General features: G+C 38.9%; 1 protein-coding gene across 5 annotated transcripts in view; it reads right to left on the bottom strand.

The window, feature by feature from the left end:
- Positions 1–25869, bottom strand: part of LOC106974065 (suppression of tumorigenicity 18 protein) — a 252928-nt gene extending 227059 nt beyond the window's left edge. For 2 of the 5 annotated variants that reach the window (XM_027042835.2, XM_027042839.2), the window contains exon 1: positions 25787–25801. The gene's annotated coding sequence lies outside the window, so the exon portion shown is untranslated. Of the gene's footprint in view, positions 1–25786 lie in introns of all 5 variants that reach the window. The other 3 variants (XM_053208357.1, XM_053208358.1, XM_027042836.2) reach the window with 3 other exon arrangements.
- Positions 25870–27190: the final 1321 nt, after the last annotated feature.

Genomic DNA, 27190 nt, shown 5'->3' with positions numbered 1-27190 from the left:
CCGTTTCTGATAAAAGTGTTTATTTTGTTGTTGTTTACTTTGGGGATCCCGAAATCAATCACACAGAAAGAGAGGAGTCAAAGCCCTTTTGCCTGGCAAATCACCAGGACGAAATGGTTGACGAGGAGTTGAAAAAGACGCAAATTATAGGGCTCGACTTCTTAAGGAACTGAAGAAAGTAACCTAAAAATATCTAAAAATTCGCTAAGACTTTGAGATCATTTCTTCCCAAATCTCTGTGGTAGGTAGAATATTCGCCTCCTTCAGTCGTCCACGTCCCAATCCCTGGAACCTTGGGAGTATGTTGGCTTACACGGCACAGAGGAATCAAGGGGAGGGTGGGCTGCAGATGGGGTTAAGCTTCCTCATCAACTGACTTTGAGATGGGAGAATATCCCAGACTATCCAAGTGGGCACAGTGTAATCACAGGGTCCCCTAAAAGTGGAAGAGGGGGCCATAGGAGGAGGCCAGAGTGACGCGATTTGAAAAGACTCTATCTACCCTTGCTGGCTTTGAAGGTGAAGAAAGGGGTCGTGAACCAAGGAAAGTGGACAGCCTGTAGAAGCTGAAAAAGCAAGGAAGCAGAGCCTACAGGAAGAAACACGGCCTTGCTAACCCTTCGATTTTAACCCAGTGGGTCCTTGTCAGACTTCTGGTCTCCAAAACTATAAGAAACAAACTTGTGTTGCTTTAAGCCACTACATTCGTGGTGATTTGTTACAGAGGCGACAGAAAACTAATACAGCATCTGCCACATGTTTACTAACCAATTTGTGAAGAGCGACAATATCTGGACTGACACATCTTAATTGAGATGTAGGGCAAACTGAGATTTTGTCCTTTCATTATGAATCCAATGGCTTATTATATTAACAACTAGATGAACACAGTAGATTAAAACAGTGGTTGCATTATGATTGTGAAAACAATATACGTCTTAACTTTGTGTCAAGTTCCATAAGAGAGGCTGTCAGCATACTTATAATTTATACTCTTCCCTAACTTGAATTCCCCAGGGGCCCCGGAAAATAGTGACATCACTTGTTAAAAGTGCCAGTGCCTTTGCAGTGGCAGATGCCAAACAAGACTATGGTACTATTCTCCAGAATTCTTCCCAGCAAAGGAAAGGTGCTTTTTCTACCTAAGGTAACTTCCGAGAACAAAAAGCAGTCTAGACTGATACAATCTCCCATCAGTTTATAGGACCAACATTAGAATTTTCATAATATTTAGACTGTTGTTCAGATTTTTTGGTTATTCCCCAAAAGCCTGTGGTCAGAAATTTGCTATGACTGAGAACATACATTCGATGCACGCTCCCTAGATGGATTCATGAGATTCTCCTGGCTCTACCCACCCATCGTTACAGTGCCACACATGAGACCTAAGGTTCTGTGTGGCTCCCTTGGTCGGCCTCAGGGACCCGTGGACTCCCAGCTCCATCATGGATGGCATAATGGAGGGCACCAACATGAGGCAGGATGCCCTATAAGCTGCAAAAGAATATCCACCCTCCTGTTATTTAAAGAAGAGGCTCTCCAAAGACCACCCTCCTTGAAAATGTGCTATACTCAGAGGCAAACAAGAAAGAGAAAAGAAACTTTATTCAAGGAAGGAATCCAGAACAAAAATTGAAGCTGAAAGATACACACACACACACACACACACACACACAATGACTAACTCTAGGATCTTCTATGGGATTTCATAGAACTCTAACGCCCAACACAGTCTAGGAGACCAACAACTGTTGCTAAAGAGCAACTTAGGTCTTTTGTTTGTTCATTCAGCAAACATTTGTGGAGTGCTGATAACGTTCCAGAGAGGATGAGGGCATGAGTATTATGATAGTATGCTGTAAAATCTCTTATCGAAGGTTTCCAGGACCACCTCCGTGAGTCCGTCAGCTGGGACAGTGCATCTAAAACTTCAGCATACACACGAACCTCCTACAAGGCGCTGCTACGAGGCGGATTTGGAAGCACCTGAGATGCTGCATTTCGAACGGACGCTGAGATACTGAGGCTGCCGTTCCAGGGACCACGTTTTGAATAGTAAAGAGCTAGAACCCAGGACCCAGCTTGCTTTATCCACCTCATTTTGCTACTTTCTCCTGAGAACATTTTATAAGATCCCCGAGATGAGACGTTTATCCCTGCCACTCCTGTACAACTATATAACACACAGCGATAATATTTCTGATGCTGACCTTTGTAAGTGTCATAAAAAAGTGACTGGTAAAACTAAAGAACAAGGTATACTTTCATTTCTGTGGGGGGGAGAGACATATGGATGAGGCAGCAATCTGGAAACACGTTACCTGTATTCATCAAAATAGAATGACTCAAAATGTCAACAGCTCCAGAGCTCTTGCACTGACTAAGCAAGCAGGTGTTTTATTTGTCAGTGGGATACGGAAACATACTCACAATAAACAAGGGATGGGAGGGTTCGAAATCAGTTTTCAGTGAAGGAAAGCTCTTTAGCCAGGGCAGAGGTAGGGGCACCGAGTGGAAGTGAATGCCCTGCGTGCAGAAATAAAGCAGGCCATTACTAACCCGCCAGACAATAAAGCTTCAGGAGAGTCGGGTTTTACTACCATATTTTACAAAGCACCGTGCCTCGAACTGCTCCCAGATGCACTGTTCAGGTTCATGCTCCTCGTCTCCCCTTCCTACTTTATATGAGGTGATCATATCTTTTACTCACAGAGCTGGGAAAGATGTCCTTGAATGTACCAACCATAGACATTTCTATCATTAAAGCTTGGTTATAAAATCTCCCCGAAGAACAAACGGTAGGGACCGTGCTGGCTTTATAAAAGTTCCATTAGTCCTAGGAGCAATGTCTCCATGGCCAAAACCCAAATCCCTCACACACAGTGGAACCATCGCTGGCCGTAAAGGACTGTATAGGACACATCGGCTGTGACCTTTCACACAGACAGTCATTTGTAAGTGAATTAAAGGTATCACCAAAGGGATTAAAACCACGGCTATGAATCAACAATTTCTGATAGATGAATACTGCTTCACAAGCTAACAAGTAGAAGAATGTGATTACCTTATTTAATTACAGATTTGCAAAATGTTTCTTTTAAAATCCAGACTCCACATGCTTCAAATACTTTTAAATGTATTTTAAGTAGCCAATTATCTGTTCACTTCAAAGTGTTAATACTTCCTGCTACATTAAAGGAAATACATTCTATTGAGAAGGTATTCTCTTCTTAGCTAACATAAACACACAGTATGGATATGCTAATAAAGTATTTTCAAGGAGCAAAAAAATTACCATTTTATGCAGATGATAATGTAATGCTTAACCAGTAAAATAATTCCCTCATTTATTACAATAGCTGTAATTATAATAGCTGTATCATCATTAATAGCTGTATAATAGCTGTACAGCTATTAATACTAAGGCACAAAATCAATTTAAATTTAGTCAGAACTTTTGTTATTATCAAAAAGTTATTAAGACTCCTTTTATGTGTAATTTTAACTGCCCCCAAAGCATTCTAAACATTTAAGCCATTTAATAGAGAGCCAGATATCATAAAAGAAACCTTATTCTTTTCCCCAAAGCTAATACGGAGTTTGTGTAACAAAGTACTAGAGTCTTAACTTTTTTGAAGATGTAGAGAAATGTTAAAATAATTTCATTTTAAACAAGACCTTTGGAGACTGTCTTATCTCCTTGGAGCAATATATTAAACCTGATTAAAATCCCATATAATAACTGCCACTTCTAATGAAAGATGATTTTAATCAATAACATACCAGAACATGTAGTTTACATATATATTTAACTTTAAAAGTTAAAAGGATTTAACAAATGATAATAAGGCTAATTTTATGCAAAGCTTTCCATGGGTCAGAAACCGTGTTTATTGCTTTATATTTATTCTACCTTTTGATTCTAAGGTATGTATGTATGTATTTTTTTTTATTATTCCCATTTACAAACAAGAAGTCCAAAATGCACAAATGTGGCAGTTACAAAATCTGAACTTAAGTTACTCAGACTCTAAAGTTCATGTACTTGGGTAATATACTATGTTGTCTCAATATATAGAGACTTATAACATAATCTTTAATTCTTTTTAAAAATTTTTTTAGTGTTTATTTCTTTTTGAGAGAGACAGACAGACAGAATGTGGGCAGAGAGAGAGGGAGACACAGAATCCGAAGCAGCTTCCAGGGTTTTCTGAGCTGTCAGCACAGAGCCCGACACAAGGCTTGAACTCACGAACTCTGAGATCATGACCTGAGCCAAAGTTGGACCTGTAACCAACTGAGCCACTCAGGCACCCCTATGTAATCTTTAATTCTTGAACAAGAAAAAAACATCACTTGTTTTTCAATGAAAAAGATAATTTAGACTTCTAACTCTGTAAAACAAACTAGTCAGCGGGATTTGCCTCTTACCTTTCCTGACACCCCAATTAAATGAAAGTTAAAGCTGATAAGAGGAATGCAAAGAACAGAAAAGGTAACCGGAGAGGGGTCTGCCAATCAGCGACAACTTCAACACATTTCTGGAAGATGGAAAGTTGAGGGGAGGGGATTGATGCACAAAATGCATGGAGAAGACTATGTCCTAGGATCTGTGATCAGGGGGCTGCAGAAGAGGTCTGGCCAAGTATCTCTGACAAACTCCACACTCTCAGAGTGATAGGTGAGGTGTGAACAGGAGTAAGAAATAAGGGTAAGATCACGTCTTTAATTTAGATCAGCTACATCAGTGGCTCCCATCACCACCCAAACTCCTCAACTGTGCCCACAGAGTGTAAGCAGCTGAAATTTCCAGTCAGGCTAAAATATAACAGCTCTTCTCTGAGGAATCTGAATAAAGTGCCTGGGAAGATCCAAGCATTCTAATGCATGTATCTCTACTTCCAGAAAAAAGATGCTTCCTGTCCTGGCATTTGGTAGGACCATCAACTTAACCATTTCTTATCTCCTCAACAAAAAGCAAAGATTCGTAATCATTAAACCCTTCCTTTCCCAACTCTACATAGAATCTCAAAAAAAGAATAAAGATTTTTTTTAATGTTAAATATGCAATAGCAAAGAAAAGGTACATTGTCTACCCAATAAAATACAAACAGATCATTAGCCCCATAAGAAAACGATCTTGTAGGAAAAAGACTAAATATACAAGTTAAAAAAACTGACCCCAGAGGAAATAGAGTAAATTCAGGGTACAGAATAGAAATTAAAAAGTGAATATGCTATATAATAAAGTTACAGATATTAAGTGGGGCACCTGCATGGCTCAGCTGGTTAAGCATCTGACTCTTGATTTAGGTTCAGGTCATGATCTTATGGTTGTGAGATGGAACCCACATTGGGCTCCATGGGGAGTGTGGAGCTTGCTTGGGATTCCCTCTCCCTCTGTTTCTGTCTCTGTCTCTGTCTCTCTCTCAAAATAAATAACTAAACATTAAAAAAAGAAGATGTTAAGTGAATTATTGGCTCCATACAAGAGGATAAAGATTATATGTAAAATTTTTTAAAATAAGAAAATAAGCAGAAAGTCTTAAAAGCTAAACATGGAATTGCTGAAATAAAAATTTGAAGAGAAAGCCTAAAACATAAAGTCAAGAAAAAGGAAATTCTCTGTTACATAAAGGAAAAAGACAAAAGATGGAAAATATGAATGAGACCAGTTCAATAGATGCAATATTCAGCTAAGAGCCCTAGAAAAACAAACGAAGAAAGTGAAGGCAAAAAAATAACAGAAAAGAATTTCTCATAGTGATGGGGGAGTTGAATTTCCAGACTACAAAGGCCCAAAGTTCAATAGATGAAAAATGCTGAACCCCAGACTCATGATTGTCAAATTTCGGAGCACTAAGAGCTCCCGTGGAGGGTGGGGGTGAGGGTGGGGAGTCAACTGCCAAGTAATGACAAACACAAGTGCGTCAGACTCCTCATTGGCCACACTGTTGCTAAGTTAGTAGGATAATACTTTAAAAGCTTTGAGGAAAAATGCCTTGTACCTCGGAATTTTACCTCCAACCAAACTTTATTCCAGAGTGAAAGCTCAATGAAGACATTTTTAGATAGGTAAGGGATCAGGGGGTCAGAGACAGTATGGCTGAATAGAATGAATGGTGCTATTGTAGGAAAAAGCAGTGGGAGGAAGTCATCTCCGCCAGGAAAAGAGAGTAGATAAAATAAATAGAATGACTGGAGTGGGGGTGGGGGGGAAGCACACAGAAATTCTGAAAAGGCCAAAAATATAGAAAAGACCCACGGTCCCACTAAACAACTGTGGTTAAGCTGTGGTTTCGTTTTAAGGGGAAAAAGGGGGAGTGTATGTAAGAAAAGAGTTGATTTGACCTTGATACTGGAAACAATCTCCTTAGAGAACCAGGGCATTCGGCACAGGCAGGTAGATGCATAGTGCCTGCACAGTGCCTCTTGGCCTAAAATAAAACTATTTGTGGGGTCATAATGGCATAAATAGTGCTTATTACTTTTCACCTTTTATCATAAGTTTATAAACAAGGCAAGGAAGACTCGTGCATGCAAATGGCATGTACACACGTATAATCTCAGCCATCCTAACAGTGCTGATAGGAAACGGATCGTGGAAGACAGGACAGTGGAGGAGAAGGTAGAAGGGCCGCTTCTCACCTTATAAAGAAGGGAGTCAACAGAAAATGGCAAAAGGTGATGGAACAGAAAGAGCACCTCAAGTGAATTAGGTGAATTGTCAAAGGTAACTAAAAGAAGAGCTAAAAATATCATCACTGAACATTGGTATGAAAAGAGGGGAGAAGAGAAGAGAGAATGGTGACTACTCCTTGTCTTTCCTGTTGGGGAGTCAATACATAGTCTAAAAATTAATTTCATAAAAATATACAGAGCAATACGAGTAGTCAACCCTTAATGACTACTCCCTATGTTCCAGGCTCTGTTCTAAGTACTTTTATATATTTATGTATTTAACTCCTATAACAACTGTAAAAGAAAACTGAAGAGCTCAAGATAGAGATGTTAAAGGACCCACCTGGAGGGATCTATGGAGGGATCTGGGACAAATGGAGGAGTCTGGGCTCAAATCCACCTAGTCTGGTTTCAGAGGCCGTGAGATTCATCACTGTGTAGACTCCCTTCTTAAAATGGCACTGCCAGTGGGCCACGTACTGGTCTAAATTCTTTATGTGAACTGACTTACATCTTTAAAATATAGGTATGTTTGGGGCGCCTGGGTGGCTCAGTCGGTTAAGCGGCCGACTTCGGCTCAGGTCATGATCTCATGGTCCGTGAGTTTGAGCCCCGCGTCGGGCTCTGTGCTGACAGCTCAGAGCCTGGAGCCTGCTTCGGATTCTGTGTCTTCCTCTCTCTGACCCTCCCCCGTTCATGCTCTGTCTCTCTCTGTCTCAAAAATAAATAAACATTAAAAATAAATAAATAAATAAATAAATAAATAAATAAATAAATAAAATATAGGTATGTATAAAATGGGTAGTAACACATTCCTCATTGTATAGATGAGGAAACCAAGGAGCCATATCATTAAACAACATACCCCCCTCTTTTGGAGCACCAAACTCTTTTCTGAAATGGGTCTTGAATCCAGGCCCTTTACACGTGCAGGTAGGCAAGGGCTGCAGGGGACAGGTCTTGCCAATGAATATGGTATGTATCAACCGTTCAGGGAATATGATCTGTATCAACAGTTCAGGGTACGTGTACCTTCTCTCTCCTCTCGGTCTTCTCTTGTACCAGCTGAACACAAAGGGTGCCTACAACTCAGTGGGAGGAGTCGGGCTCCATGAGTGACCACACAGGGCACAGAAGCCCTTCCTCACACACATTCTTTACCAGTCCACGTTGGACTGTGATGTGACAGAGAAATCAACTCATTGCATTAAACCGGTGAAATCTGGGAGTCACCTGTTTCAGCAGCTTATCCTAACAGCCCACAAATGCAGAGACCGCTAGGTATTCCCAGATTCCCTTTCTTCTATGGCAGAGGATGGCAAACTTCACTTTCCGAGTGAAATCTGGACTGAAACTTGTTTTGGGGTGGCCCATGAGCTAAGAAGAGTTTTTATATTTCTAAGGAGTTGGAAGAAGAAGCGAAAGAAGGAGGAGGAGGTGAAGAAGGAAAAAGAAGGAACAGAGGAAACGGGAAGTTAAAAAGAACCAGACACTGTATGTAGTCCACAAGACCTAAACTAGTTTCTGTCGTGCTCTTTATAGAAACCATTCAGCAACCCCAGCTGGGTAGTAGGAGCTGGATAAGTGGCCGCCCCGAATGAAGACTGTGTCCCTCAGCTTCAATGGCAGCTGCAGCCATGAGACTTTGCACTGGATGACACTAGAGCAGAAGTGGCATGGGCATCTTTATTAAGAACAACTGACATGCATCATGACTCTCCCTTCTTCTTTGCCTCTTATTCTTCCTCCTGGCTGGAGAAATGGTGGACAGTTTGTGTCCCCAAGGGCTTTGAAGAATGAAGCTGTCATTTTTATTTTGGACTATCAGCGTTCTACATTTTATGAAGATGAGAAGTTCATTTCTATCTTGATCGGTCACTGTTATGTTGGGTCTTTGCTTCTCTCGGCTAAATTGATTGCTAACCAATAAAATATGTGAGTGTATCACTCCATTTTTTAAACACTGTAACTTACTCAAAAGTATGTTTCGTAGAGTGAGAGCCCATCCCAACAAGCAGACTACAAACTGGTCATGACCTCATATTATAATGTTTTTTTAATTGAAATGAAATTGTCATTTAACTCTGTTTCCTGGGGCAAAAAGAAAGGAAGAATATTAAGTAGAAACTGATTTGCAGAGGCCAAAATAAAATAAATTTCTGATTTCCAGCACAAATAAGTAGTTCAACTCACGAATCTAGTTTTCCTGTGTATCGGTAGGGGCCCTGGTGGGAAACAGATGGTACACTCAAACTGGATAATTTGAAGAGTGTTAAGAGACTGTGAAGGTGTGAGCGGGGTAGGGGAAATGGTAAGGGGTGAGTAAAATAGAGCATGAAGGAGTGGGGGAAGAGGGCAGCTCCCTGGGGAGGTTTCCTAAGAGGAGCTGTGACTTCTGGAAGAGGTACACACTTTCCATGGCAGCTCTTGCCAGAGGCATTCAGGGGTCAAAGACACCAACTTCACCCCCTTCCCATTCTCCAGGCTCTCATCCACAGAACCCGACCTGAAATCTGAAGAAGAAGCAGGGAAGACAGGGTGGGGTTCAAGGGGAGCAGCGTGGACAATGAATTTGGAGGGACAACGTCCACCCAGTTCTCTAAAGACAGAAAAGCAGAAGTTTGTCTTTTAAAATATCCATTGAGGTTCTTACCTAATGAATTAGTAAAAAAAAAAAACAAAAAACAAAAACATAAAAACACCTTATTCTGTTAGAAGCTCTTATTCAATGTTCCAATCATTATAGTCCACTAGGGAAAAAGGAACACAGTCGATCACTGCCCCAGAAAGAGTTTTCTAAACACCCAGGGCAAATAAACTTCTGTGATGTGTTTGACCTTGAGACAAACTACGATATGCTGGGTATAAATACACAGGGTCAGATCCATAGAGTGGAGACCCACGCAGCTAGAGAATTAGGCATTATGGAAATATCAGAAGGCACTTTTTACCATCACTAATTTAACGTGAAATGAAGGACAACAACCCTTTGCTTGGCAAACATGACCATGCCAAATCAAATGCACTCATTGTCTAAGTCTTGAAAACTCATTTCAAACTTCTGAGATAGACTACAGCCAATCCTGCGTGTTGCCAGATGAGGTGGGGAGGGCAAAGACACAGGGCCTTTGGACAATTCTCTCTTGAACTTTCATCACAGCACTTACTCCATCTTTACTTGTTATTTTCATATTTATTTGCTTTTCGACTGCTGGCCCCAAGAAATATAAGGGTCTTCAGAGCCACGACAGGAAATATGTCTGTCTTGGCATCTCCAAGTAGATGCTTGAGAAGTGTCTGTTTAATAAATGAGTATCAAAATATATCCATTCTCTGAGGCACCATTTGGTAGAAGAGCAAACGTGGCACAAAATGGATTATTTCAGGACAACTCAGTGTGACTCTGAAGTATGTCAACACCTGATGAAACGGGAAAACAATAAACTCTCTTTTCAAGTGATCTTTCCTCCAGGAAGGCTCCCACAATCGATGAAAAGTGTTACCTCTGCTAAATCTCTAGAGGGCTTTGACTTACTTTTCAGACCTATTAGTAATTTTTTCCACTTACGCCTTGCTACCACATTATCGTTGACAGATTCTTTGAAGACAAAGGCCTAACTGCATGTGTGTTTTACCTCAGTGGAGGACAATAAATACATATTGAATCAGTGAGACTAAGATATACCAGCACCTTCGTAACATAAGGACATCTTTTCTAATTGCCATCTTTGACATCGTTTTTTACATATCTTCCGTATAATTCTGAAAGCAAACACGTGCCTGGATTGCCTTGTCAAGTGGAACTAATGCTACTTATACTACCTCAAGTGGGAGAGAGAAAAAGCTTTTAAAAAGTCAAATGTGCTCTTCACATATTTGTCATATTATTTGCGTGTATGGAAGTGAGTGAAGATTTTGGAGGCCAACTTCTTTTATCTTCAAATTAGAACTCCATTAATCTAGGTTGATTCATTTCGAGGCAAAATGGCTTGACTCTTGGGGTGGTTCACAACAAAGAATAATCAATTAGAAACCTAGAATCTAAAGGCTGTACAGAAAACAAATAATTTTTATGTCACACAGTCACAGAGTCTGAGGAGGCCAATTCAATCGCTGGTCTGAATAGATGTTAAACACTGGAATCAATTTTATAGGAATCAGAAAAAAATGTATTCAAGTAGCAGTGATGGAAATTCAGAAAAACAATGTACCTGTGGCTTTGATGAAAACCTAAACCTGCGGAGCTCTTAGAGTTGGAAACTGGATGCATGAAAGAGCCAGAAATGCAAAGTGTAGTCTATTTGGCAGGTTCAGATGCCAAACAGAGCACCTGCCCCCCACCTCTTGGTACACCCATATGCTTTGGCACAGTTCACGATGTCTGCTAAAAGTGACTCTTGAGGAGAGGGATGTGATGGAGAGACAATGGAGACAAAGTCAGCCTGAGCTGCACTTGGCTCCAGCAAGGCCATGAGACTCTGGTTTCTGGAAGCACTTGATTCACCCACATGTTGCTTGATGTAAGGTTTTCTCAATACTCAAGCAACAGAGTGAGTACAGATATATCGGTGTCTTCCAGTGGGTCTACTTTTTCATTAAACAAGCAAAAACATGGTCATGAATCCCACAGAATGTTCAGGGTTTTAAAGATACACAATGCTCATGCTTCCCAGAATCTATGTGTGCATCCTCTTTCTATATATTCATATATATGAATTTATTTTAAGTGAAAGTAACAGCAGCAGCTTAATGAACTCTTTCAGACAAGTCTAGAACGATTTTCCAGGTGAAGATAGACATAAGATGCTTAAGAGGTTTGGATCAGCAAGACTTTCAGAGCAACTACTGTCTGCCAGGCATTGGGAATAAAGCATGTTGAATAAGAAAACATAGTGCCCATGTTCCAGGGAAATTTAAGAAACAAAGCAGATGAACATAGGTGGGAAAAAAGAGGCAAACCTGGAAACAGACTCTTAACTATAGAGAACAAACTGATGGTTACCAGAGGGGACACGGGTAGGGGGATGAGTGAAATAGGTGATGGAGATTAAGGAGGGCACTTCTAGTGATGAACACCAGGTGTTGTATATAAGAGATGAATCAGTAAATTGTACACCTGGAACGAATATTACATTGTATGTTAACTCAGAATTTAAATTAAATCTTCAAAAAAAATTAAAAATAAAATAAGCTCACGTGTTTTCCACTCTTCCACACTGTGCTCCCTTAACACTCACAGGACAAGTGGCCCAGCCTCAAGAGATCTGTTGTATACTATATGGAGTAAGATGTACTCATACATGGGCATATCATAAGACAGAATTATGTGCTGTAAGACAAATAGAAAATGCCAATGTGGGAGAGTTCTTAGACGACAACAACAACAACAACAATATTTATTGAGTATTTAATCATATACCTAGCATTATTCTCAGCACTTTACATGTTTTTGTCTACATTTCTAGAAGTGTAAAATAAACATAATCTTTCTTAGATGCTTTATTGTAAATAAATTATTTTAAAGCGCCCATAAAACCTGTAGTATCCTGTTGCAAATAATATTTTTAACAAATAACATGTGAGAAGTCCATTGGGAAAAATAAATAACGGTACTAGATGGTGAGATGGGATAAAGAAGAAATACAAGGTATTGTCTTTGGTACCAGAAAGTCTCCAGTCTAAATAGAAACACACTCTCACAAATGCACACAAAAAAATGTATGAGCAACTAGGAATTAACATGGAGAAATGAACTACTTACATGAATATTAATGGGATTCAAAGTAAATGTATTTTGATGGAAATAAGAGTTTTGATCAGGTGTTTTAAAGCATTTCCCAGAGAAGAATGGAAAGATAATTATAGGTAAGGGAAATGGACTAAAACTGTAAACAAATAAGAGAAGGAATGATTGAATATAATAAGATAATTAGTGTAACTCACCGAGCATAATGTCCAACCAAAAGAGAATGCTCGGTGAATGTCAATTTCTGCCTCTTCCTTCAACCCTGTTTTAGTCAAGAGTCTTGGTTTCAGAAGATAGAAAACACAACTCCTTACACATCTGCTTTAAGCCAAGCAGTGTTACTTATTGGCCTGTAATGAAGCTGCACAGTCCAGGAGGTATCTCTGTGTCTCTCAGCCATTTTTCTCTGCATTTCCATCCCAGGCAGATCAACCCCACCTGGCAAATACCTTCCTCCAAATCCAGGCTTTTATCCTCTAGCCTCAAATCCAGCACCAAAGAGAGAACCCACCTTCTTTAAGTTTGAATAAGTTTCCTATACTTGGTTCTCACTGGCCAGAACTGGGTGATATGCTCACATATGAACTACTGAAAGGGCCTTCACTTTTATTCTAAATGAAATGGGGAGTCATTGGATATTTTGAGAAGAGGAGTGACACAATCTGACTTAGCTTTACCAGAATCTCTATAGCTGTAGTGGATGAGGGTAGGACCTGGATGTCTAGTCAGAAGGCTCTAGCAGCAATCTGAAAAGTTGTGATGGTAACCTGGACCAGGGTAATGCTAGTGAGGTTGTGAGAAGTGGTAAGATCCAAAATACAGGATTTTGAGGTCAAGGCCAAGATAATTTCCTGAATGACTGGGTGTGGTATGAGAGACAGGAAGAAGAGTCAAGAAAATATTTTAAGGGGCGCCTGGGTGGCTCAGTCAGTTAAGTGTCCAGCTCTTGATTTTGGCTCAGGTCATGATCTCATGGTTTGTGAGATCAAGCCCCACATCAGTCTCTGCACTGACAGTGAGGATCCTGCTTAAGATTCTCTCTCTCCCTCTCTCTCTGCCCTTCTGCTGCTCACACTGTCTCTGTCTGTCTCAAAATGAATACATAAACTTAAAAAAAAAAAAAGAATATTTTAAGCCTGAATAACCAGAAGAATAGACTGTCCTTAATTGAGGTTGAACAGGCGTCTTATCCATTAGACAAAGTTGAGATGTCTATTAGACAACCAAGTGAAAACCTTGAGGAAGCAAGTGTATGTACTGTGTTTGAGTTCAGAAGAGAAGTCTGATCTGGGGATCTAACAATAGAAATGTAGATAGAGGGGCACGTGAGTGGCTCAGCCAGTTGGGTGTCCAACTTCAGCTCAGGTCATGATCTCACGGTTTGTGGGTTTGAGTCCCATGTAAAGCTCTATGCTGACCACTCAGAGCCTGGAGCCTGCTTCAGATTCTGTGTCTTCCTCCCTCTCTGCCCCTCCCCTGTGCTCTCTCTATCTCTCAAAAATAATAAATAAGAATTAAAAAAATTTTTTTAGTGTAGATAGAAAAGAGACAAGGACAAATGACTGAGCCCTGGAGCCCTCCAATGTTACTTGGTGAGAAAGGAAAGTGAGAAAAGCTACCAGTGACATAGGAGGAAACTCAAGAGTATGGTGTCCCTGATGCGCCATGAAGAAGTACAGCAAGGTAGAGAGAGAGAGAGATCAACAGTGTCAAACTTCAGAGGGTCCAAGACAAACATCTCTACACAGCCCACTTATAACTTGGCAATGCTTGGTGCAAGACCACAAACACAGGATCCTCACATATCTAAATATTTGAAAGTTATGAATCAAATTCAAAGACTGTTAATTAAAATATGTTCCACTCTCCTGCATTAAGAACTACACTTTCCTGGGGCACCTGGGTGGCTCACTCAGTTGAGCATCTGACTTTGGCTCAGGTCTCGATTTTGCGGTTTGTGAGTTCAAGCCCTGCATTGAGATCACTGCTGTCAGCACAGGGCCCATTTTGGATCCTCTGTCTCCGCTCTCTCTGCCTCTCCCCTGCTTGAGCTCTCTCACTCTCTCTCAAAAATAAATAGACACTAAAAAAAAAAAAAGAACTATACTTTCCTATGTGCCTAGAAGGCCATGTTCAAATGGAGAATTTTCAGACTCCTCAAGACTCTACAAGGATGTCAAGAACACAGAACTACTGGGCCCATCTCTTCCCCTCCCACATGGTTAGGGGTCTTGCATACAGAAGTATGGACATCCCAGCCTACTCTTAGATTTAGGAAAGACCTAGTTTCTTCTCTGCCTGTACACACCCACATACCTCCTCCTTAGCAAGAATCTACAGGCCAAAATGATGTTCCCACTTGGAGACAGAACCCTCCCCTCTAGACCATGCTCTGGTAACTAGACATATGGAATTGCCTACCTAATGGCCCTGAACCTGCCTCTGGGGCCTGTGTGGACCTCCTCCCCAGGATTATAAAAGAGGAGCAGTTTGCAAGAATACAAACAGAAAGAGGATCTGTGTGCTAGGATATCCACATTTGTGAATGATGACAGTAAATATCATTAAAAGAAGAAGAAGATAAAAAGCTAGACTTAAAATGGCAGCCTAGGGAACTCCAGAGTTCCATCCCTCCTAAAGACAATCAATGAGCTGGGAGAAAAAAATTCCAGAATCAACTTTTACAGAACTCTAGAATCCAGCCCGAAACATACAACATATCAGAGGAAAGCTTGGTGATTAAAGAAGCTGCTGATTTGCAGTGAGATCTGTGACACTTAAACTTTTCTGTGAAATCTAGTTCTATGAAAAACACTATTCATATTTTGACAGGGAAATTACTGAATCTGAGATTGCTTTGGGTATTATGAACATTTTAACAATATTAATTCTTCCAATCCATGAACATGGTATATCTTTCAATTTGTGTCATCTTCAGTTTCATTCATTGATGTTTTATAGGTTTTAGAGTATAGGTCTTTCACCTCCTTGGTTAAGTTTATTCCTAGGTATTTCATTCTTTATGGTGCAATTGTAAGTTGAATTATTTCCTCAATATTTCTTTCTGCTACTTTGTTTTTGGTGTATAGGAATGCTACAGAGTTATGTATATTAATTTTGTATCATGAAACTTCACTGAATTAATCTATTACTTCTAATAGATTTTTGGTGGAGTCTTTAAGGTTTTCTTTTTTTTAAGTGTTTTTTTTTTTTTGTTTTTTGTTTTTTGTTCTTTTTTGAGAGAGAGAGAGTCAGAGACACTGGGAGCGGCGAGCAGTTGGGGAGGGAGAGAGAGAATCCCAAGCAGGTTCCGCACTGCTAGCACAGAGCCCAAGGCAGGGCTCTAACTCATGAAGCTGTGAAATCATCACCTGAAATGAAACCGAGAGTCAGGCACTTAACCAACTGAGTCAACCAGATGCCCCAAGGTTTTCTATGTAGTATCATGTTATCACAAACTATCACAAAGTTTAACTTCTTCCTTACCAATGTAGATGCTTTTTGCTTATTTTTCTTATTTGATTGCTGTGGCTAAGACTTCCAGTACTACGTTGAATAAAAGTGGTGAGAGTCGACACCCTTGTCTTGTTTCTGATCTTAAAGGAAAAGCTCTCAGTTTTTCACCATTGAGTATATTAGCTGTGGGTTTGTCATATAGGGCCATTATTGATGTTGAGGTATGTTCCCTCTAACCCCACTTTGTTGAGAGTTTTATTATGAATCAGTGTTGAACTTTGTCCAATGTTTTTCTGCATCTATTGAGATGATCATATGATTTTTGTCTTTTGATATGTCAATGTGGCCTATTACACGAATTACTTTGTGTATGTTAAACCACCCTTGCATCAAAGAGAATAAATTCTACTTGGTCACATTGTATGATCCTTTAATGTGCTGTTAAATTTAGTTTGCTAGTATTTTATTAAGGATTTTTGCATCAATGTTAACCATGGAGATTGGCCTGTAATCTTCTTTCTTTGTGGTGTCTTTGTCTGGATTTGGTATCAGCATAAAGCTGGCCTCAAAATTAATTTGGAAATGTTTCCTCTTGTTCAAATTTTTGAAGAGTTTAAAGAGTATTGGGGTTAATTCTTCTGTAAATGTTTGGTAGTATTTACCAGTGAAAATATCTGGTCGTGAGTTTTCTTTCTTGGGACTATGGTTTTAAAAGTTAAATATGTTCAAAGGGCCAAAGGAAACCTAAACAAAGAACCAAAAGAAATGAAGATAGTAAGTCTTGCCAAATAGAAACCATCAATAAAGAGATAGAAATCATCAAAGACACCAAATAGAAATTTTCTGGAGCTGAAAAATATAATAAGTGAAATGCAAAATTCACTACAAGGGTTCAACAGCACATTTAATCAGAGGGAAGAAAGAATCAGTGAACTTGAATATACAACAACTGAGATTATTCAATCTGAGGATCAGGAAGAGAAAAGGATGGCAGGAAATGAAGAGAGTCCAAGAGATACATGGGACACCATTAAGTAGACTAACGTATGCATAACATATGCAGAAGAGTGAAGAAAAAATGGCTAAATGCTTCCATTTGATGAAAGATAAGAATCTACACCTCCAAAAAGCACAACAAACTCCAAGCAGAATAAATTCTAAGAGATCAACACCAAGATACATTATAGTCAAATTAGCAAAAGACAAAGAGAATTTTGAAAGCATCAAAAGAGAAGTGACTTGTCATACACAAGGGACACAAATAATATTAACAACCAATTTTGCTTCAGAAACCCTGGAGACCAGAAGTCAGCGGAATGACACGTCGAAAGTGTTCAAGGCAAAAAACTGCCCAGGAAAGATTCTGTGTCTAGCAAAACTACCCTTCAAAAATGAAGGAGACGGTAATGCACTAGTCAATAAAAACTAAAGGTGGTAACCAAAAACTAAATGAATTCATTGCTAGTAGATCTGCCCTACCAGAAATGTGAAGTAGTGTCTTCTAGGCTGAAATGACAGAATGCTAGAAGATAACTCAAAGTTATGTGAAGCTATGAAGATAACAGTAAAAGTAACCACACAAGTAAATACAAAATCAGGGGTATTGTATTTTGGGTATATTAACTCCTCTCTTTTTTTCTATACGATTTAAGACACAAATGCAGAAAACAAAAGTTATAAATCTGTGTTAATATGCATACTATGTATAAAGATGTCGTTTGCTACCATTAACAAAATTAAAGGGTGGAATTGTAATGGGGCAGCTTTTTTACACTATTAAAACCAAGTTGGTATTAATTCAAAGTTGATTGTTATAAAGTTATGTTAATTGTAATTGTAATCTCCAGCGTATCCACTAAGAAAAAACTAAAAGATGTACCAAAAGAGAAAAGAAATGAGAAAGTGATCAAAATGATACACTCAAAAAAATTAAGCAGAGAGATGAAAAGTAAAGCAGAGAATACGTTCAATAAGACTGCAATAATATTATTTGGTGACCGATGGTGGCCACGCCTATTGTGGTGGGCACTGAGTAATGTATACAATTGTTGAATCATTATGTTGTGCATCTGAACTAATTTAACACTGTGCGCTAATTATACTTCACTTAGAAAAACGTGACAGGAGCAAATAACATAAAAATTACTCACAAAAGAAGGGAGTAATAGAGGAATTGAGGAACAAAAAAGTTTTAAGACTTATAGAAAAGGAGTAACAAGATGGCAGAAGTTTTCTTATCACTAATTGCTTTTACTGTACATGGATTATAGTCCTCAATTAAAAGCAGAGATTGGAAAAATGGATTTTTAAAAAATGACCCAACTATACACTGCTTATAACAGACTCACTTTAGGGCCAAAGACACAAACAGCTTAAAAGTGAAAGAGTAGAAAAAGAAAATGCAAGGAAACAGTAGTCAAAAGAGAGCTGGGGTGTTCGTACTAATATGAGACAAACAGCCTTTTGAATAAAAAGTGTCACAAGAGACAAAAGTGACATTACACATCAATGAAAAGATGAGTCCGTCAAGATACAATAATTATAAATATATTTGGACATAAGAACAGATCCCAAAATAATATGAAAAAAATGAAAGACTGAAAGGGAGAAATAGTTCTACGATAATGGCTGGAGACTTCCGTATCCCCATTTGCAACATGGAGAGAAGCAGTCAGAAGATCAATAAGGAAATAAAGAGCTGTACAATGTTGTAAGTCAACCAGACCCAGCAGACATAAAGAGAGAAGGCACTCCGCCTTACAGCAGCAGAATACACGTTTTTCTCAAGAGCACACGGAACATTCCTCAGCGCGGACCATATGTTGGGCCACAAAGCAAGTCTCAATAAATTTTTTTAATTTTTTTTTTTTTGAGATAGAGGGAGTGTGAGTGGGGGAGAAGGAAAGACAGAATCTTAAGCAGGCTCCATGCCCAGCACAGAGCCTAACACAGGGCTCAATCTCATGACCATGAGATCATGATGAGATCATGACCTGAGCCGACATCACGAGTTGGAAGTTTAACCAAATGAGCCACCCAGGCACCCCTCAGTAAGTGTTAAAGGACTGAAATCATATAAAGCACATTCTTCAACCACGACAGAATGACAGTTGAAATTAGTAGCAGAAGAAAAACTGGAAAGTTTACAAATATGTGGAAACTAAACAGCACACTCATAAACAACGAACCAATGGTCAAAGAAGAAACTACAAGTGAAATTAGAAAATATTTTGGGATGAATGAAAATGAAAATACAACATACCAAAATCTATAGGATTCAGTGAAAAAGTGTTCATGGAAAATTTATAGCTTTAAATGTTCATATTAAAAAGAAAAGAGATCCTAAATCAATAACCTAACTTTATGTCTTAAGAAACGGGAACAACAGCAGGCTAAAGTCAAAGCTAGGATAAGGAAGGGAATAATAAAAATTAGAGTGGATTAAATGAAAGAAAGTTCAAGGGAAAAAAGCGACAAAACCAAACCAAAAATAGGTTCTTTGAAAAGATCAGCAAAATTGATAAATCTTTAGGTAACTGACGCCCCCCCAAGAAAATTACTAAAATAAAAAATAAAAGTGGGAACACTGCAACTAACTTTATAGGAAAAAGAAAGAATTATAAGAGAATGTTTTGAATAATCACAAACCAACAAATTAGATGAACTAGGTGAAATGAATAAGTTCTCAGAAATACACAAACTACCAACACCGACTTAATAAGAAACAGAAAATCTGAATAGATCTTTAACAAACAAAGAGATTGAATCAGTAATCAAAAAGACCTCCCAACAAAGAAAAGGCCAGGATCAGATGGCTTCACTGGTGAATTCCACCAAACACTTGAAGAATTATTACACCCTGCTCAAACTCTTCCAAGAAAAAAGAAAAGGAGGAAACACTTCCAAACTCATTCTATAAGGCCAGCATTACCAAAGCCAGATAAAGACGTTATAGCAAAAGAAAACTGTAGATCAGTATCCTTTATGAATACATACACAAAATTCCTCAACAAAATGCCAGCAAACCAAATAATATATTAGTAGTACAGTTGTATATTATATTAGCATAATAGTAGTATATTAAGATTATATTCCGTGACCCAGTAGAATTTATCCCTGGACTGCAAGAGTGAACACATGGAAATCAATCAATGTAATATATTACATTGAGTGAAGAAAATCCCACATGCGAATTTCAATTGTTACAGAAAAAGTATTTGAAAACTCCAACATCCTTTCATGACAAAAACACTCAGCAAACTAGAAACAGAAGACAACTTCCTCCACATGATTAAGGACATTTAAGCAACTAGACAGAAGTGATGATTGCACACCACTGTGAATACACTAAATGTCGGTGAATTGTACACTTTCAGATGGATTAATGTTATGTGCTTTCTACTTCAATTAAAGCAAAGGAGGAGGAGGAAGAGGAAGAGAAGGCAAAGTAACCATGACCATGATGAACAAGATTGATGAGCGTCCTGCTCTTATAGGACTTCTGTTCTAATGTGGTAGACATATAAGAAGCAAAGAAATAACTAACACTTGTTGAAAACTTCCTGTGTGCCAGGAACTACTCTAAGTACTTTCAGAATGAAACTATAAACTCCTTAGAACTAGTCGATGAAATAGGTTCTCTTCTCTTTACAGACAAAAAAAAAATTAAGGAACAGGGGCTCCTGCGTGGCTCAGTCGGTGAAGTAAGCATCTGACTTTGGCTCAGGTCAAGATCTCATGATTTGTGAGTTCAGGCTCTGGAGCCTGCTTCGGATTCTGTGTCTCCCTCTCTCTCTCTGCCCTCCCTTGCTGGCCCTCTCCCTTTATCAAAAATAAACAAACATTAACTTAAAAAAAAAAATTAAGGAACAGAGAGATAAAACAACTCACCCAAAGTCAAGTAGTCATAAAGTGGAGAACCAGGATTTTAAGCCAAAAAGTCTAACTTCAGAGATTATACTAATATATATAACTAGTTCATAACTAGTATACTATAAAATGCTGTGATGGGGGCAGGGTGAATTCAGCAGGGTATGGGACGACACCGCTGAAATTCCTACATATCCTACTAAGACACACTGCGATCGCTATAATTAAATTTGGCTGATACACATTATGATTGATAAAAGTACACAGTGAAGAGTCTGAAAGGGTTTCGAGAGAACACGGAATGTTCGGCTTGGCTTGCATTCACTTGAGATAAGAATAGATACAGCAACAAATAAAGAACCAAATCCAATTAAAATGTACATTGTTCATCATAAAATCAAGCCATTTTCAAACTTCTCATTGGAATCACTGAGTCACATAAAATTAGTATAAGAAGCTCATTTAAATATTATCAAGTCCAACTCCTACCTGCATAAAGATTTCAGAGAAGCAAAATAACTTGCTTCTTGGTCCCAAATCCGTAAATCTTAAGCTATCAATCTTTTCAGTGTCTTTTACCTAGAACTACATAGATCTGGCTCTCAGACTTCAGAGAGTTGGTATGCAAAACAATTTAAAATAAAAATGTATAGGAAGTACTTAGGCTGAATTTTTTATAAGCATATATGCATGTGTGTATATATGTTTAAAATATTTATATGCATACTTAATTCAGTCTGCATAATTAAATATAAATAGATTATGGTACATCTTTTCACATTTCAGCTTTCGCATCTTAACACAGTATTGCAATATTTGGGTTTCAAATGGTGCAAAAAAATTATTATACCTAAACAAACATTTCCTCAAAATATGAAAGGAGATGTGATGACAAACCAGAAATAAGAGCTGGAAAATCTTATATACAGCATCTTGGAAAACCAAGTGACCTTGGGAAAATTTTAGGCATTACTGAGTTTTGCTAAACCCCCAATAAGTGCTGCTAAGTATTTTTCTATATATTTTATAGCCAGGTGTTGTTAGAAAAACGTCACTCATATGTGTTGAATTCAACTTAAGCTGAGGATAACATAATTGTTGGGGAGCTGCTTAATGTCCAGTAAGCTTTCTGAGTTTTACAAAGCCTTCCTTCTCCCTCTGAACAAGCAAGTGGTGTTTTGCCAGCACAGAACAGAGCTTGAACAGGGGGCAGATTGAGTTTGGTTCTAAACTTAGAGCACACAAATTTGAGCGACTGCCAAAGCCTGCTGAAATGTGTTTTCTCCAATCTTCTTAAAGTGCATGAGGATTTCAAAGGAAAAATTGTAGAGCTTTCCATTGTGAATTTTCTCTCAGTATTGAATATTTCCTGAATTGAAAACCACATAATGAATATAAGATTGGGATGTATCTTATCAAGTCTTGGTCACAGTATATGTCACGTTGGTATGTTTTCCCACAATGCTATCCTGTAACATTTTTTAAGCTTATGCAGTTTCCCTTATTTAGATATAAAAACAACTATTCCTGCCAATTATGTTTTTTAAATGAACGCCCTGTCCATAACTAGAGGGCCAAGAAGTGGATCAGAGAGACATTTATATGAAAAGACAATGTATATTCAGTAAGGTTCCTAATTTCTGATCACATCAAAGAGTCTATGATTCACTGGAGTCTTAAAGGGGGATGGGAGAGTGTTGGTGAAATCAACAGATTGGTCCCAACATATGGAAGCATAGAAGGCAAATGGAAGTAGGAGAAGGGAGAGGGGACATGCAAAACAAGGTCCATCAGTTCACTCCCTGCCAATAAACTGAAAAACATGTCATGGAGAATTTACCACTTAAATGGGATGACATTTAAATAATTCCTTTTGTTCATGTTTTTGAGACATCCCTATTAATTCCTAAAGCAGTATGAGTTAGTTTGTATCTTTCCATCCCTTGTAAAAACTTTCTTGCTCTGATTTCAAGTCTCAGTCCTTTGTGTTGCAGCTAAATGATGCTAAAAAAGACGCAGGAGGCTCAAAGAGGAAGAAAGAGTTAACATCAGCGAGAATACCGTCTGTAATTATGAAAAGAAGCTGGTATTGGGGATCATGCTGAGAGGTGGGATTTTATTTCTAGATTTCATTTATTAGTGATCATTTTAACTGATTAAGGATCAGTTCTCTATTTCCATCTCTGCAATTCCAAGCATTTGTTGCTTTCACACTTCGCTTTTTTTTTTTCTCTTTCAGGATGAAACCCAATATGTCTGAAGATGATTTTTCTATAGGGTTTGCTTCAGTCTTAGATTGATTATGAATACATCCATATTCTTAGCACTTTGAATTAATATTCTGGTCCAGAATTTTGAAAACATTACCTAGCTTTTATTCTATAAAAAGGGAAAGATTATAAAACCAGCTTTTATCTCATGCTATTTGATGGGGTCGTGAACATGAACTTGGAATGTTTTCTCAGTCAATTCAAGTTAGCCAACAGGCTGCACTGATGGTCACGTTTGCAAATAATGTGATGGCATTTCCCAGACATGTGAGAATTATGTCACATTCTATGTTGTGTAACTATAAATAACGTAAGCTACCGTATTTTTAAAGGTAGATAAAATCAGTGTCACCAAACTCCTTTGCCGGAAATCAGACCAAACCAAGAAATATCTAACTGGCATCCAGCAGTCTACTGCTGTCAGGCTGCCTCAGTTCAACTGTTGTTTCCACCGATTTGTGACATCAGGCAAAGTTATCTTCCGTTTGCCTGGGTTTCCTCATCTATAAAATTAGGCAATTACAATGACACTTCACGCAACCTATAGGCATAGGATTAGCGCAAGAATTACATGAGTTCATATTTAGAACGATGCCCGGCACACATAGTAAGAGGCCAATTCTTTGTAGACCTTATTATGTAATAAATTTTCCCCCACAGAATTCAGCAAATATAATTTTTTTCCGTGTCCTTCCTAAAGCTTTGGTGAGAACACAATCTGGGACATAGGAGTATTTAAGTTTTAGTTATTCGAATGTAAAGTATTTGGTAGATTCCACAGATTGTTCCTTCCAGCCCTTTGAGCCCGGAGCACAAAGACTACCTTGCAGACTCATTCTTACACTTGATGTCTCTGGCACCCAAGATCCACAGCCTTCAACCCCAGAGTCAGGCTTCCATCCTTATCTTTCGAAACCCATCCTCAAGTGCAAACCCTAGCAGTTACAAAAGAGGTGTGTTTATTCTCCCACAATGACTGTAGATTTGTTTATTTCGCCTTTACATTCTGCTATCTTTTGCTTCATATATTTTGAGGCGATGTTATTAAGAGTGACATTTCCATTTCTACATGTTTCTGGTGAATTAGCCCATCTTTGGATTACTTAGGGTTATCTTCCAAGCTGTTTCCTTTTAGTCTTTTATATATTTCTGTCTCGTGCTCAGCCTGTTAATTAATAACAACACAATTGTGTAAGATTGGTCACTATCACAGGCTCTGCTTGAATTCTGCACACCATAGAAAGGTCTATGCTCCATATTTTTACGTATGCCATTATACTCCTGGATGGCTCAACTGGCAAGGATATGTTTTTATGGAAATATCAGAATCAGCTTATAACATTTCAACCAGCAAAGTCTTTTTATTCAGGCATTCGACATTTACTAAGCATATTCCTCAGCTAGATGAAAGGCACAAATAACGAACTCGCCCAGCCCTTAGTTTGATTACAACCCAGGAATGTAGACGAATTCAAGTGGGTTTTTCTAGGAATGCATCATTATCCATTCCAAATATTATCATGGTGGATATTACTTGTGTGTGTGTGTGTATGTGTGTGCGTGTGCGTGTGTGTATAGTTTTTCTATAATTCCAGAACTTTTATGACAATTATAATCCAGTTTTATAAAAGTGAGGCTGGTCTTAATTCTCAGCGCTTAATACACGTTTCTGGGAAGGTTGCTCTGCAGAGCAAGAAAGTATGGGAATCACCGGCAACAGTCATGTGACTCAGGCAAAACATGGGAGACCTGACGTTGCTTTTCCAAATCCCCCCAGCCTGATGGGACAGGGCAAAGGGCACAAAGGGCATGCTGCCGGAGCTTTGTGGACACTTCAGAAACTGTCTTGAAGCTGGAGTCTCAGACAATTTACACTCCTTCTTTGTAAAACAAGGGACGAAACAAAGTTTTATGGGTAAGTTTTAGATTATGACCCCTTATCATTGCACGGCTGTCTCAATACACCCATTTCTTAATTTAATTGTTACCTTTTGCTTTTCTTTATTTCTGTCCTCTAGTAGACCGGCCCATATGGGGGCCGGGGGAAAAAAAGACAGCGAAATGAAGAAATCAAAGAAGATTTCACAAGCCCAGCTCTGGAAGGAAAAAGGACTGGTTCCTGGCGAGTTAGAGCCAAGCTTGGGGAGGAGACTGTGTTTCCTGCTCCATCCCATGACCTTCGAAATTCTCTCCTCCCTAGGACCGCTTGCATCCAAATGGGTATGCGTGATCAATACAAGCTTGTGGGATGAAAACCTGGAAATGCTAATCTGGGGGCATAAGCACTTCACACACTATTTGAAAGAAATAACAGATTGCTTTATGCAGAGGAAATGAAGACATTTCAAATGTTCTCTTATCATCAAGACCCAAACTACTGACACCAACATGTATTTTCACCAAGCTGAGAGGCACTCGCCAGACATATGCTGGCTGTTAAGTGAGTTTATGATCTTTTTCTTGCCCAAGATTGGGGCAGCTACAGTGATGGTGAGGGACCGCAGAAAGTGGTGGGGAGAATGGGTGTCACCCTCCACCCACAGGAGCGGCAGTGTGATGTTTCTTCAACTTATTCCCACAGAAAGTTCCGTCAGACATTTTGTTCACAAAAATATGATGACAGGAGAACCAACACAAACTAATAAAACCCAACATCTGTAAAATGCTTTGTATGATGTGCATGTCTACCCGTTCCTTTCGCCTGAACACTGTCATATATTTTGCACGTGTAAAATCTGAATTTCAACAAAGCTAAGTGACTTACTTAGAGCCCGGATTCTGCAGCCTGATTCCTTCTGCTCAGTCACCACACACCAGTCCCAAACCGAAGGATACGTTTATCTCCTTGGAATAAAGACCAGGAATTGAGTTAGGGTTGTAAATGTAAATATAAGTATAAACATAAATATAAATATAACCAAAAATTAGGTTAGAAATCAACCTTAAACAGAAGCAAAGGAAATGGATACGTTCTTGGCAAAAATATCTCCAAAAATATTATATGACCAAAAGTATTCTAAATACAGCTTATAATAATATTTCTTATAGCAAATGACTCTCTTATGGGCAGAAACTGGTTTTTTAGGAAATCTTAGATTATTTATTTTCATGACTATACTGTAACGGGTTAATAAAGATAATGATTTACAGATATTTATACTCAGAAGTGCCAAACACAGTTTTCAGTGTGTTCTGTGAATTATCTCACTAGACATCATAATGGCCTTTGAAGGAATTATCATTGTTTCCACTTTTCAGATGAGGTAAATGAGACTCAAAGAGGGTACAGAATTTGTCCAGAATCACACTGTCCCTAGGAGGTCAAGATGGGACTTGAACCCTGGGACTCTGCCTCAGGGACCTCAATCACAACGGGTTCTGCACTCAGAATGCTAACCCATACTCCCCATGGGTTCCTCACCACCTCTGCCCCCTGTACCAGCCCAAGCCACCCTCTTCTCTGGCCTGAACAACTACATGCTTTCTTCACTGGCTCTCTGTGCACAGTGGGCACTGTGCTCTTTCTAAAACATAAATCCTATCATGTGTGTCCTTCTCCTCCGAACTCCTCAGAGGCTCTTCAACCACTCAGAACAATGCCTACAGTTCTCACCTTGGCCCAGAGGCCCTACGACACTTGACTCCTCCTTTTTAATCTCATTTCCTGCTCCGGTCACACTGGACTTCCTGCTACTCCTTAAATAAGTCTTGCTCCTTTTCTTTTACAACCTCTGCGCTTCCTATTGCCCCTGCCTGAAGAGTCACCTAGCGATACTCAATAGGACTTGTCTCCTTACTTCATTTCACTGTTTCACTGCCCACGCCCCTTCCTAAAGGAGGCCTTCGCCACCATTTGTGAACATGCACCTCCACCCTACTCCGTCACTGGCCATTTCCTTATCCAGCTCTTGTTTCCACCACTGAATTTAATGTTACCTGATATTAATTATCTCATTGCTTATATTCAATCATTGATTTGTTTGTCACGTTACCATTAAAAAGTAAACCACATGATGACAGAGACTTTGTATTATTAATACTATATCCCCAAGACCTAAAAAAGTGCCCAGAAAATAGTGGGTCTCAATAAATATGGATTGAATAAACTGATTAAGTAAAGAATTAAAATATCCTTGGGAGCAATAGTAAGAAACTGTAATCACTACTA

This window comes from Acinonyx jubatus, chromosome F2 (genome assembly GCF_027475565.1).
Source record: "Acinonyx jubatus isolate Ajub_Pintada_27869175 chromosome F2, VMU_Ajub_asm_v1.0, whole genome shotgun sequence".
NCBI classification, from domain to species: domain Eukaryota; kingdom Metazoa; phylum Chordata; class Mammalia; order Carnivora; family Felidae; genus Acinonyx; species Acinonyx jubatus.
The sequence above is the reverse complement of the archived record's forward strand: the minus strand, read 5'-3'. Positions and strand labels throughout refer to the sequence as shown.